Source organism: Macaca nemestrina, chromosome 12 (assembly GCF_043159975.1).
Source record: "Macaca nemestrina isolate mMacNem1 chromosome 12, mMacNem.hap1, whole genome shotgun sequence".
Taxonomy (NCBI): domain Eukaryota; kingdom Metazoa; phylum Chordata; class Mammalia; order Primates; family Cercopithecidae; genus Macaca; species Macaca nemestrina.
The window spans coordinates 124,080,321-124,092,096 of NC_092136.1; the positions used below are offsets into that span (position 1 = coordinate 124,080,321).

An 11,776-nucleotide genomic window follows, 5' to 3' on the forward strand; every position below is an offset into this window, starting at 1 on the left:
ACACAAAGACAAAATAATAATGTTAATCTCTGCATACATGCAACAATACAGATGAGTATCACAGCCTTTATGTTGGGGAAAAGAAACCAGAAACAGTACAGTGCATGTTGATATGAATAGTGGCTAGCTCTGGGAGTGGGCATTGAGAGAGGGTAGTGTTCACTGGAAATGAACAAGAGAAAACCTCCTAAGGTGGTTGAAAGCATTTTACATCTTAATCCAGGTTGTGGTTACACAGGCACATACATATGAAAAATTTCAATGAGCAATACACTTAAAATTTGTACACTTTACTGTATGTTAGCCTACAACATTTTATAAAGGTAGTGTCTATTTTATTTTATTACTGATATTGGACTGCATACCCACCACACCCACCCCACTCCCAAATTATAGGTCCCTTGGATTCAGTGGTCTATTCAATCCCATCTAAACCACAATCCCGCCACTGTACACTAATTCGTTTCATTTCACCAACATTGAACAGAATCATTGTAGTGCAAACTAAACATTTCTGCAAACTTCCCTTATTTACCAGTAGAAGGGGACTTCCCTACAGAAAAGTTCCTAAGTAAAAATATTTCCCTAGCATTTCACTTATCATTGCTTCTCAAAGAAAGTTTACCACTCCTAGGGGGTTTAGATTCTTTATATACAGCTATATTTCCCTTTACATGATATTAGGGATTTATTAGCTTATCTAGAGAGCACCATTGCTTCACCACATGTCCCATGATTGAAATATAATGGCTTTCTGCAAGGCCTGAAAATTTAATATCAACTGCCTCTTCTAATAAGCAACTACGGCCGGGCACAGTGACTCACGCCTGTAATTCCAGCACTTTGGGAGGCTGAAGCAGGTGGATCATGAGGTCAGGAGTTTGAGACCAGCCTCACCAAGAGACCAGCCTGGACAATATGGTGAAACTCCATCTCTACTAAAAATATAAAAATTAGCCGGGTGTGGTGATGGGCGCCTTTAATCCCAGCTACTCGGGAGGCTGAGGAAGGAGAATTGCTTGAACCCAGGAGGCGGAGGTTGCTGTGAGCCAATAATTGCGCCACTGCACTCCAACCTAGGCAACAGAGAGAGATTCTGACTCAATATAAATAAATAAATAAGCAACTGCTTGGTGATTCCCTGATATGTGCCCCAAACTATTTTCTGCTCTGTTACTTCCTCTAGACCAGTGTCATCCAGTAGAAAATAATGCAAGCCATGCATGCAATTTTAAATTTTCTGGTACATATATTAAAAAACTGAAGAAAAATTATTTTAATGATATATTTTATTTAACATAATATATCCAAAATGTTATTTCAACATATAATTAATATAACAATTATCAATGGGGGCTGGGCTCAGTGGCTCAAGTCTGTAATCCTAGCACTTTGGGAGGCCGAGGCGGGTGGATTGCCTGAGCTCAGGAGTTAAGACCAGCCTGAGCAACATGGTGAAACCCTGTCTCTACTAAAATACAAAAAAAAAAAAAGAAGAAGATTATCAATGGGATGTTTTATATTTTTTATAATAATTCTTTAAAGATCTAATGTGTATTTTATACTTACAGTGCGCACTTACAGTATGTATCAATATGGATGATCACTTTTCAAGTGTTCAATAGCCATGCATGGCTAGTCACTACCATATTGGATAGTGCAGCTCCCAACCATCTTGAACTACGTATTTCTCCAGAAGACCTCTAACACCCAAGTTAACCCTTGAAATGAAACTCCAAATGCTGTCTCTGTTGGTCTTAAAATAACATATGACACCTCCACCTAGCATCTTTACATCCTTTTGAATTTTAAATCTCTCCCTTGGAAGTTCTAAACCATTAAACTAGTTCTAAACCCTAGGGTTCCACTCACCAAGTCAGTGGGCCCCACGCTTACTTCTATATGAAACCTAACATACTTCCCACTTACACATTATAAAATTCATCAAACACTGATCTTGTCATTTTGCCAAGACCACCTCAACAAAACGTTTCACCTCCTACGTTCTTGCAAAAAGTGATACATTAAAATTATCCTGTGAAAAATAGCATGAAATTACTGTGAATATATTTAGAACTTAAATTGGTTAGGTCAACTAGCATGTGAAATGAAATCTTCCAAAAAGAGATGAGACAATAAAGAATAGCATAAAGGAAAACAATGTGGATTGGGATTCAAGCTGGGATTCCAGTCCCAGGTCTGGCACTAGGTAATTTTATGTTCCTGGACAAATATACAAATACTTCTGAGTCTCCAATGTGTGGTGTATTATATAAAGGGGAAAGATAAAATTATTCCTAAGCTCCATTCAACACTGAATATTCCATAGGTGTAGAAGTTTCTTCATAAAACAGGGAAGAGATGGGGGTGAGGGTGGGGAAGAATAAATCCACTCGGAAAAGAGAGTTAAAATTTTCTCTGTATACAGGATGGAAAGCACTGGAATCTTAGATTCTTCATTGAAAAAAAAATCGTCACAAAACAATCTGATTTTTAAAAATCCTAGTATCTCTTTTCTCAGTTTCTAAAATTTTTTTTCAAGAAAAGCTTATTCCGGAAAAGGGTCTCTTCAGGGCAAGTTTGACATCCCTATTCCTCAGGCTATAGATTAATGGGTTAAACATGGGTACCACAATGGTATAGAACAGGAAGGACACTTTCCCCTGGTCCAGGGGCAAAATGGAAGGGGGGTTGAGGTACATAAAAGCTCCTGACCCAAAGAAAAGAGAAACTGCAATGATGTGGGAGCTGCAGGTACTGAAGGCTTTAGACCTGCCCTCAGCAGAACTAATGCAGAGAATGCTGGAAAGAATAAAACCGTAAGAGATAAAAATGGCAACAATGGGCACCCCAATGCCAATGGTCACAACAATAAAGATGACCAGGACATTTATGTAAGAGCCGTTACAGGAGAGCTCAAGAAGGGGAAGGATGTCACACATGTAGTGATTGACAGGTTGTCTGCACAAAAGGTAAGAAACACTATATTTCCTGTATGAGCCACAGCCCCAAAAACCCCCATCCCGTAGACACCCAACAAAAGGAGCAAACACGCCTGAGGAGACATGGTGACCGTGTACAACAGTGGGTTACAGATGGCCACGTGGCGGTCATACGCCATCGTTGACAGGATGAAGGACTCAGAAAAGACAAAGAAACAGAAGAAGAAGAGCTGAGTCATACACCCTGTGAAGGAAATAATATTCTTCCTTGAGACAAAACTCATCAGCATTTTGGGAATGATGGCAGTAGAGAAACTAAAATCTATGAGGGACAAGTTGAAGAGGAAAAAGTACATGGGAATATGCAGGTGAGAGTTGAGCCCTATCAGGGTTATCAAGCCCAGGTTCCCCACCACCGTGACCATGTAGAAACCTAGAAACAGGAGGAAAAGGGGGATCTGGAGTCCCGGCTGGTCGGTTAAGCCTGAGAGGATAAACTCTGTCACGGAGGAGGAGTTCTCGGCAGCCATTCTCTTCTAGGAAGAGCTGTGAAGGAAAAAGTCACTGAGAGAACAAGAAAGAGAGAATCCTCCCCTTCTTAAGAATGACATCGGAGCAGAGAGATTATTGAACTTCAAGAAGGTATTTCCTCATTCCCTTGTCTCTGTTTTCACCTTCCCCAAGTGCCTTTAGCCATCCTAGTAACTGTCTGAGGGTGACATTTGCAGAGTGAAGGCTGATGTGACTAAGGAGACAGTCAGCAGAGTTGTGCTGGGGCAACCCTCCAACCCTCGCCGTGGCCCTCTCGCTGTGTACTTCATTCCCTCTACAGCCCCTGATCAAGTAGGTAAAACCGGCGGCCCTTCTCCGGAGAGGTGGGAACCACTTGACCTTTCCAGACCTTCTACTTTGGGGTCTGTACTAGCCGGAGCGGTAAGATGAGGTTGTATTGTCCGCAGTCTTTACTGGCATGGCTGTGGAATTAGTATAGGATAATAATGAAGGAGTAATTATGGAATGTTATGCATTAAAGGCTAAGAAAAAAGAAGAGAAACATTTACCAAATGTATCTGAATGCTGTGTGGCATTAGGACCATCACCATTGCAGAAATGAGGATAGCAAACCTAAGCCACTTGCACAAAGCCGCAGTGCAACTGAGTTGCAGCAGCAGGAAAACTCCGTGGTCTGGCTCCCCTAGTCTGAGCTTTTAACCACTCTGCTGTGGCACCCAGTGGCTCAGACAGGCACTCACTCCCTTCAGCTTGGAGCCACAAGGCTGCTGTCTACTGCCTCTCTCCCATCTCTTTTGCAGAAATCCAACTGGCCTTGCTGAAAAAAACGTGGCAGCTTGGAGTCCAGACCCCGACTGCTTCTGCTTCTCCACTTTGAGGATCAAAGCCTCCAATTTATCTTGGTTCTTTTGCTGAGATGAAGAACACTATCTCTGATTGTGGCTTTGCCCCCAGGCTTCTGCCCAGCTTCCAGAGATGAGACAGCAGTCTTTCCTAACACGGTGGATAACAAGCGTCTGGAGAACTTTATTCTGGAGTAGAGACCTCAGAGTAGTTACAGGCTCCCGCAGGGCCATTGCCAGAGACCAAGTTCCCTAAGGAAAAGGAAATGTTTGTTTTCACACTTGATAATGCTCCATTGGGATTTTAATGACCTAATCTTTCATGCAGGTCACATGGTTCTGAGCACAATTTTTCTTGCTACCTTGTATTGAGAACTTACTGTGTAGCAAATACTGTATCTGACCCAGCACCTTCATACAGACACCAAGGATCCAACAACAATGTCCAGACAATTTTACCTCATTTATTTCTCACAGTACCTTCATAAATTAGACATGTTAATCTCCACTTTAAAAGTGAGAAGCACACACAGCTAAGAGATTCTAGAATCTTGAGTCACACTCTGGTCTGTCCAGCTCCAAATGCCACAGGGGCAAGGGACGCTGCTGAGCTTCTTAAGCAATCACAAGACACTTAGTGTGCATAACTGAAAACACCCAATTTTGTCTCCAGACACCAGAGTTGGCTCCTCTAAACATTGTCAAAACCATTTTCAGGAGGGGATCTCATTAATACAGGAACTAATATAGTTTCCCGTGGCAACTAGCCTTTCACACCCCTAACCAGGGGCTTTTGTGTATTAAGGATGATAGATTTCATAGCCAAGAAATACATCTCTATTTGGGGGAAATTAGAGCTTCAGTATGCCCACAGGTTAGATATGCTTTTGATCCTGCTTCGATGGCAGAAATATTCTTGGAGAAGTTATAAAATCTTAACACAAAAGCAGAAGTTCATCTTTAGGCAAGTTGCAGTGAAACCACCACACGCAAGCCCGTGTGTTTGTGAGGAAGTGCACACATCTCAGTGAAGACTTGCTCACTCTTAGCAATGAGGTTGCCTCATCTGTCACTATACATGTAGAATTGTCCACACCCCGGAGTGACCCTAATGGATCCCTATCCCAGTCTCAGTCCCACTGCACAAAAGTTACAAAGTGAGAAAAACAATCCATTAAACAAAATGTACGTAAATCCATAAAGCAGGCTTTCCTTGAGATCCAAGTGCAAAGAAGACATTGGAGGTTCTCTGGAAGCTCTATGGGGGATTTTGTCTGTTACTTCAGAGACAGTTGCCATGACAACTGCATTTCCAAATGCATCTTTGGCAAGGCTTCTCTAAAGCTGTGTTACCTGATGACTCACTTCTGTACAAGCAGCAAGTAAAAAAAAAAGAAAGAAAAAACTATCTGAAAATTTTTTTTCTTCTCGTATCTATTTCTTACTTAAACTATATATTATACATGTTACATTACAAAGCATGTGAACATTTACATACAATAAAATATCTTTACATATATGTCTCATGCATGTGTGTTAGCGCTCAGACTCCTGGTAGATCATCAAGTGGTGACAGTATGGCACGGGGGTCAATCACTAAACTTACTAGTTTCCCAACCACAATAAGAAGCCCAAACCTGGACAGAGAGCAGAGACAGCACTTGAAATAGTCATTTCAATAGACTTTAAATAGCCTTAATTAACTCCTGAGAAAGAAGACAGAATTAAATTCATCTAACACCAGTCATATGGGTCTGCAATGTCCTTAACGTTAAATTGATTTAATAAGTGTATTTAGCATGTATAGTAATATGCAAGGTCAGGGATACAAAAGGCATGGTTTGTGCCAGAAAGAAATGCATAGTCTAATAGAAACACCTCCCATATTGGCTCATCTTTCTACTTCTGTCCCTTCATATTTCACATTTACCAGAATTCAATTCTGTGCCTTTTTTCCGTGGTTTTTCTGCTTCCTTAAATTCTCAGTGAGTTACTTTGTTTCATGGCTTCAACAAACCGTCTATATGGATGACTGCCAAATTTGTGTCTTTAGTTCTCAGTTTCCTGTTAAGCTCCTTTCCTGTGTATCCCACATTTATTTTGGATATTTCTAAGAGGCTGTTCTCCAATCATCCCTGAACTTGAGTACAAAGATAAGTATATGGCTCTTTACCCCAAAAGCAAATGTCCGCTCAACCATTCCCTTTATTTATTTGGCTGTAATTAATGAAGAGAAAGTAGAATGTAGAACTTATAAAGTTAATCTAAGTCCTGCCTTTTCTAGAACCATCCCAGTTTATGCCTGTTATCTCAGAAAAGTTACTAGCATCTCCCCTTTCATTCTGAAATATGTCCTAGTTGAATAAGCATTCAGAGCATGAACTTTGGAATCTGGCAGAACTCAGCTCAAATCTCTGACACTTACAAACTTGTGATCTTGGGAAGTTTGTTTAACTCTTCTGTGAGTTTCTAGTGTTGTAATCTTAAAATGAGAAAAATACTGGTAATTCAAAGGATTGTTATAATGAATAAATAATGCACCTTCTGGCACGAAGACACACAAAAAATTACCTATTATTATTTATTATTATTTCGTAAATAATTCTTTTAAGTGTATTACTTTTATTTAATTTTATTAAATAAATAAAATTTACTTATCATTTATTAGAATAATAACAATTACTATCTCCTTGGATAAAAGTAATTGCAGAATGGGCTAGAACAGGAAGAGACTGAGAGGAAGGAAATCAGCTCAGAGGCTTTACACGAGAGTAGAAACACAGAGGATGAACAGTGCCACATGTTATGATATTATGATGAAATGCAGAACAGGGTTTGGCATCTCTGTGCTCGGAAAGAGAAAAACAGACACGAGGAGACATACATCAAGTTTCATTACATTTTCAAGCCCAGGGAAACAGGAGCAGAATGACAAGAATGGAGAAATAAGGAGGGAGAAGGGTAAAGAGCCGAGTTTTAGACAAAAATATGAAATATTAACAGGACCTCCAAATGACAAGGACCAGAAATAAGTATAAAACTGAACATCAGAACTTGGGTAAAGGGATCAGATACAAATGGAGGAATCATCTGAGCAGAAGTGGTCATGGAAAACTGGGGAAATAGTCACAAGGAGGAGTGTTTAAAGACAGAATAATCAGGACAAGGATTGACTCTTTCAAAAACACCAACAAATAGATAATGGAAGAAGGAAATTGACCAAAGGAAATGTCAAAAAATAAAAATAAAAAAGCAAATGTAGCAACCGAGAGCAAGCATTTGAGAAGAAAAATATCTGGAATTAAACCCCAACTGTGTTGCTCATTTCCTGGGTGAACTTGACTAAGTTCTTAACCCAATTAAGACTCAGTGACCCTATCTAAAAAAAAATAGGGATAACAATATTGAATTTGCAGATGTTTGTGAGAATTAAATTGTGTCCCAATGAATATTCATTTAGTAAATATTCGTGGGATTTATAAAATGTCACAGAAGCCAAACGTGGAGAGAATTTCAAGAGTGAGGAATATATGTTACCAAGAGTTTCATGGGAAGAAAAAATGAAAAATAAGCTTAAACTAAGTCATTCTCTCACCTATCTATTCACTCATTTTTCCATATCACTCTTACTGTGCTTAGTCTAATAAAATTGTATACTATTCATTGATTATTTCAAGACTATATTTCATAAGGCCCAACGAGATTAAATACTTCTTCAAGGAAAATTTTAAATCCTATAGCTTTGGGGGTACAGTAACATAATCATTATTTATCAGATGATGACTACTTTATAGATGATCTTCAAAAAAATGATGAAGGTAATTAACTTGCATGTAACTATAATGCAATAAAAATCCATATAGCAAAATCATAATTCTGGGGATTTTCTTAACTACCTGAAATAATTAACCACAGGTTTTGATAAACATTTTGTTCTCATGAAAAATGTAATATGAGCTACACATAATTAAATTTACTGAAACTAAGTTGGAGAACTTCACTATGTTAACGTTGATACTGACATTCATTGACACTGAAATGACAATGATGTCAGAAGATTTCTGTCTGTCAAGGTCAAAGTGTTTGTAGAAGATATCTCCCCCTTTCTTGTAGGTGCTGGCAAAAGAAAGCAGCTAAATGGCAGAAATTGCTCTGAAGGCTTTAGCTAGAGAGCTGCCAAGACACTTAAAACTTCTCAAAACTGAATTCTCTTTCCTAGGGGACTTAAAATTCTGGAAAAGTGCTAATTTATGCAAAGATACTGTAAAATCTATCATTTACAAGGAGTGTAAAGAGTACAAAAGAAATCAAGACTGTGCTAGAAAGTACAATATGGTGGGGTTAATCAGGACAAACCTATAAAAAGCCTTCAAGCAATTTACTGGAAGTGAGGTACGTGGTTTGATGAGTAGAAGCCGGGAAATTGTTCCAAGCATAACAGAGGCATCTTAATTGACTAATAATAAAATTAAATTAAATGTCTTTTATGTGCACAGAAACTAAGCGGTTTTATGAAGAAAGGAGGGTAACAACGTTTTCTTGTTGGATAGACTCCTCTCTAATCCTAATTGCAGGATTGAAGAGACTGTCTACAATTTCTAAAGACTTCCGAAAAGAAAAGCCACACGCTCTCTCAGTGATGCATTCCAATATTTTGCAAATCTTTCGCTCAGGAACTTTATCCTGGTGACCAACAGAAATCAATAGGCAATGTAGCATCCTAGATGCTAGGATTAGGAGTCTAAAGATCTGGCTGTGGTCATGCAGTCTTGGAGAAGTCACTGAGTTGTCCTTGCCTGGAAATTCCTCCCCTATAAAAGGAAAGTTAAGACCTGCCTTATAGATTGCTGGAGCCCAAGAGTTTGAGATCAGCCTGGGCAACTTGGTGAGACCTTGTCTCTATTTTATTTTATTTAAGAAAGAATTACTAGACCAACCAAGAAGCAGGAAAATGTGGCCCATAACCCCAAAGAAAAATTGATTACTAAAAAGAGATTTTAAAAGGATAGAAATGGTATTCATGAAAGAGAGCTGTAAAACAACTGTTGGACTGGACAGTGTCTCATGCCTGTAATCCCAGCACTTTGGGAGGCCAAGGCAGGTGATCACTTGAGCTCAGGAGTTTGCGACCAGCCTGGGCAACGTGGTGAGACCCTGTCTCTACAAAAACTACAAAAATCAGCTGGACGTGGTGGCATATCGCTATAGTCCCAGCTACTCAGGAGGCTGAGGTAGAAGGATCACTTGAGCCCATAAGGCAGAGATTTCAGTGGGCCCAGATCGCACCACTGCACTCCAGCCTGTAATCCCAGAACTTTGGGAGGCTGAGGCAGGTGGATCACAAGGTCAGTAGATCGAGACCATCCTGGACAACATGGTGATACCCCGTCTCTACTAAAATCCAAAAAATTAGCCAGGTGTGGTGGCACGCACTTGTGGTCCCAGCTACTCGGGAGGCTGAGGGAGAGGATTCGCTTAGGCCCAAGAGGCAAGGTTGCAGTAAGCCGAGGTCGTGCCACTGCACTCCAGCCTGGCAACAGAGCTAGACTCTGTCTCAAAAAAAAAAAAAAAAAAAAATTAAAAGACTGTTATAACTGTTCCCAGGAAGTTAAAGGAAAACGTGAACAAAGAGAAGACATGAGAAAGAGTCAAATGGAACATCTAGGTATGAAAACTACAACATCCGAAATAAAGCTGAGATAATTCCACTCCCACTTCTCTCACTGACACAACAAACTCTTCTTCAAAAATCCCTGTAAGGTCAATGGTTTGCTTTGCTGGACAAGACCCCTCCCTTACTAGGTAAAAAATCAATTCAAATTTGAAGTTTTAAATTGATTTTTTGAGTTGTGATCTCATGTTTTGACAATTATGAGGATCCCAAGGTTACTCTGAGGACTCTAACTTGAAAATAAATAAAGGTGTGCTCCCCAGGAAAACAACAACAACAACAACAAAAACCTGCCTTATATATGCCACAACATTCTTGAATAGATCAAACCAGCAGTTGTTAAATTCGATGAACATTTTTCAGTCTCTTTTTACGTGACACAGAGGACAGCTAACTCCTTGAAACACTCATCTTCCTTCTTTCAAGGCACATCATCCTTCTAGTCTTCCTCCAACTTCTAGCTACTTCTCAGTCTCCTTCAAGGGCAAAAGTTGGATATTCCTCAGGGTTCTAGCCTCAGTCTTCTTCTCTTGGCTTTCTACTTAGGCACTCCAAAATATTGTCTACTCTCCTGTCTCATATTACCCTCTGCTGATGACTTCCAGATCTGTATGTCTGTCCACAGCTGAACACTCAACAGACATCTAAAATTCAACACATTAAAAAATCGATATCACAATCTTTCCTCCAAAAACTTCTCCTTCCCCTATATCTTCCATCTTAATAACCAACACCATTTTCCCAGCTGCTGAATCACCTACATCAATACTAAAGTCAATTTGATTCTAACTTTTAAGAGTCAGGCCAGTGCCCTGAAAATCAGTTCACTGAAATGTTAACTTACCAACAGGACAATTTACCAAAACCCAGTTCAACAATGAGCAATTTGCAAAACTTCATTATTCCTTTTAACAACTTATTTCTTACGAGTACTATACGTATGCATTAGAAAAATTATAAAATACAAAGTATTTTATAGTATTTTATACATAGTATTTTACAATAGAGCAGGAAATAAAAACTATTCGTATTTCCACCACCCATAAATAACCACTGTTAAGATTTAGGTGCATTATGTTTGATGTTAGATTATATTGTACATAGTATCTTGAAATATTTTTTAAACTATATATCATTGGCATCTTCTTATGTCAATAAATAAACTTAAACATTATTTTCAATAGCTTTATGATATCCCTTCAATGGGAGTACTATCATTTCACATGTCAATTCTTTGTTTGACATTTTATTATGTCCAGTTTTCACTATGATAGATACAGCAGCGATGAATATGCATTTTTGGAAACCTAACCATTTATTTTCTGAGGATAAATTCCTAGAAGTCAAATTGCTAAGTCTAAAAATATGCTCTTTAAGAAGATTGCGGAAATGTTCTCAAGAAAGGCTTTTGCAATAACACTCCTACCAGCAATGTCTGAGTATATCTTTTTCTCCATGTCTTTTCTAACAATTTCCTAATACATCCAATACATGCTAAAAATGCCATCACATTGTTTTAATTCATACTTCTTCGATTATATGTTAGGCTTTAGGAATTTATTTTTATATTTCTTGAACTTACCCATTTACACACATTCTAGTAATATTTAAATCTACTTTATTGTATAGCCATTATGGAAAACAGTTTGGAGATTCCTCAAAAATTTTTAAATAGAACTACCTTATGATCTAGCAATCCCATTACTGGGCAAATATCCAAAGGAAATGAAATCAGGATATTGAAGACATGTCTGCACTTCCACGTTTATTGTAGCACTATTCACAATAGTCAAGATATGGAATCAAAC

At 38.8% G+C, this 11,776-nt stretch overlaps 1 pseudogene; it reads right to left on the minus strand.

The window, feature by feature from the left end:
• Positions 1–2,537: 2,537 nt before the first annotated feature.
• On the minus strand, positions 2,538–3,472 carry LOC105476292 (olfactory receptor 8B12-like; annotated as a pseudogene).
• Positions 3,473–11,776: the final 8,304 nt, after the last annotated feature.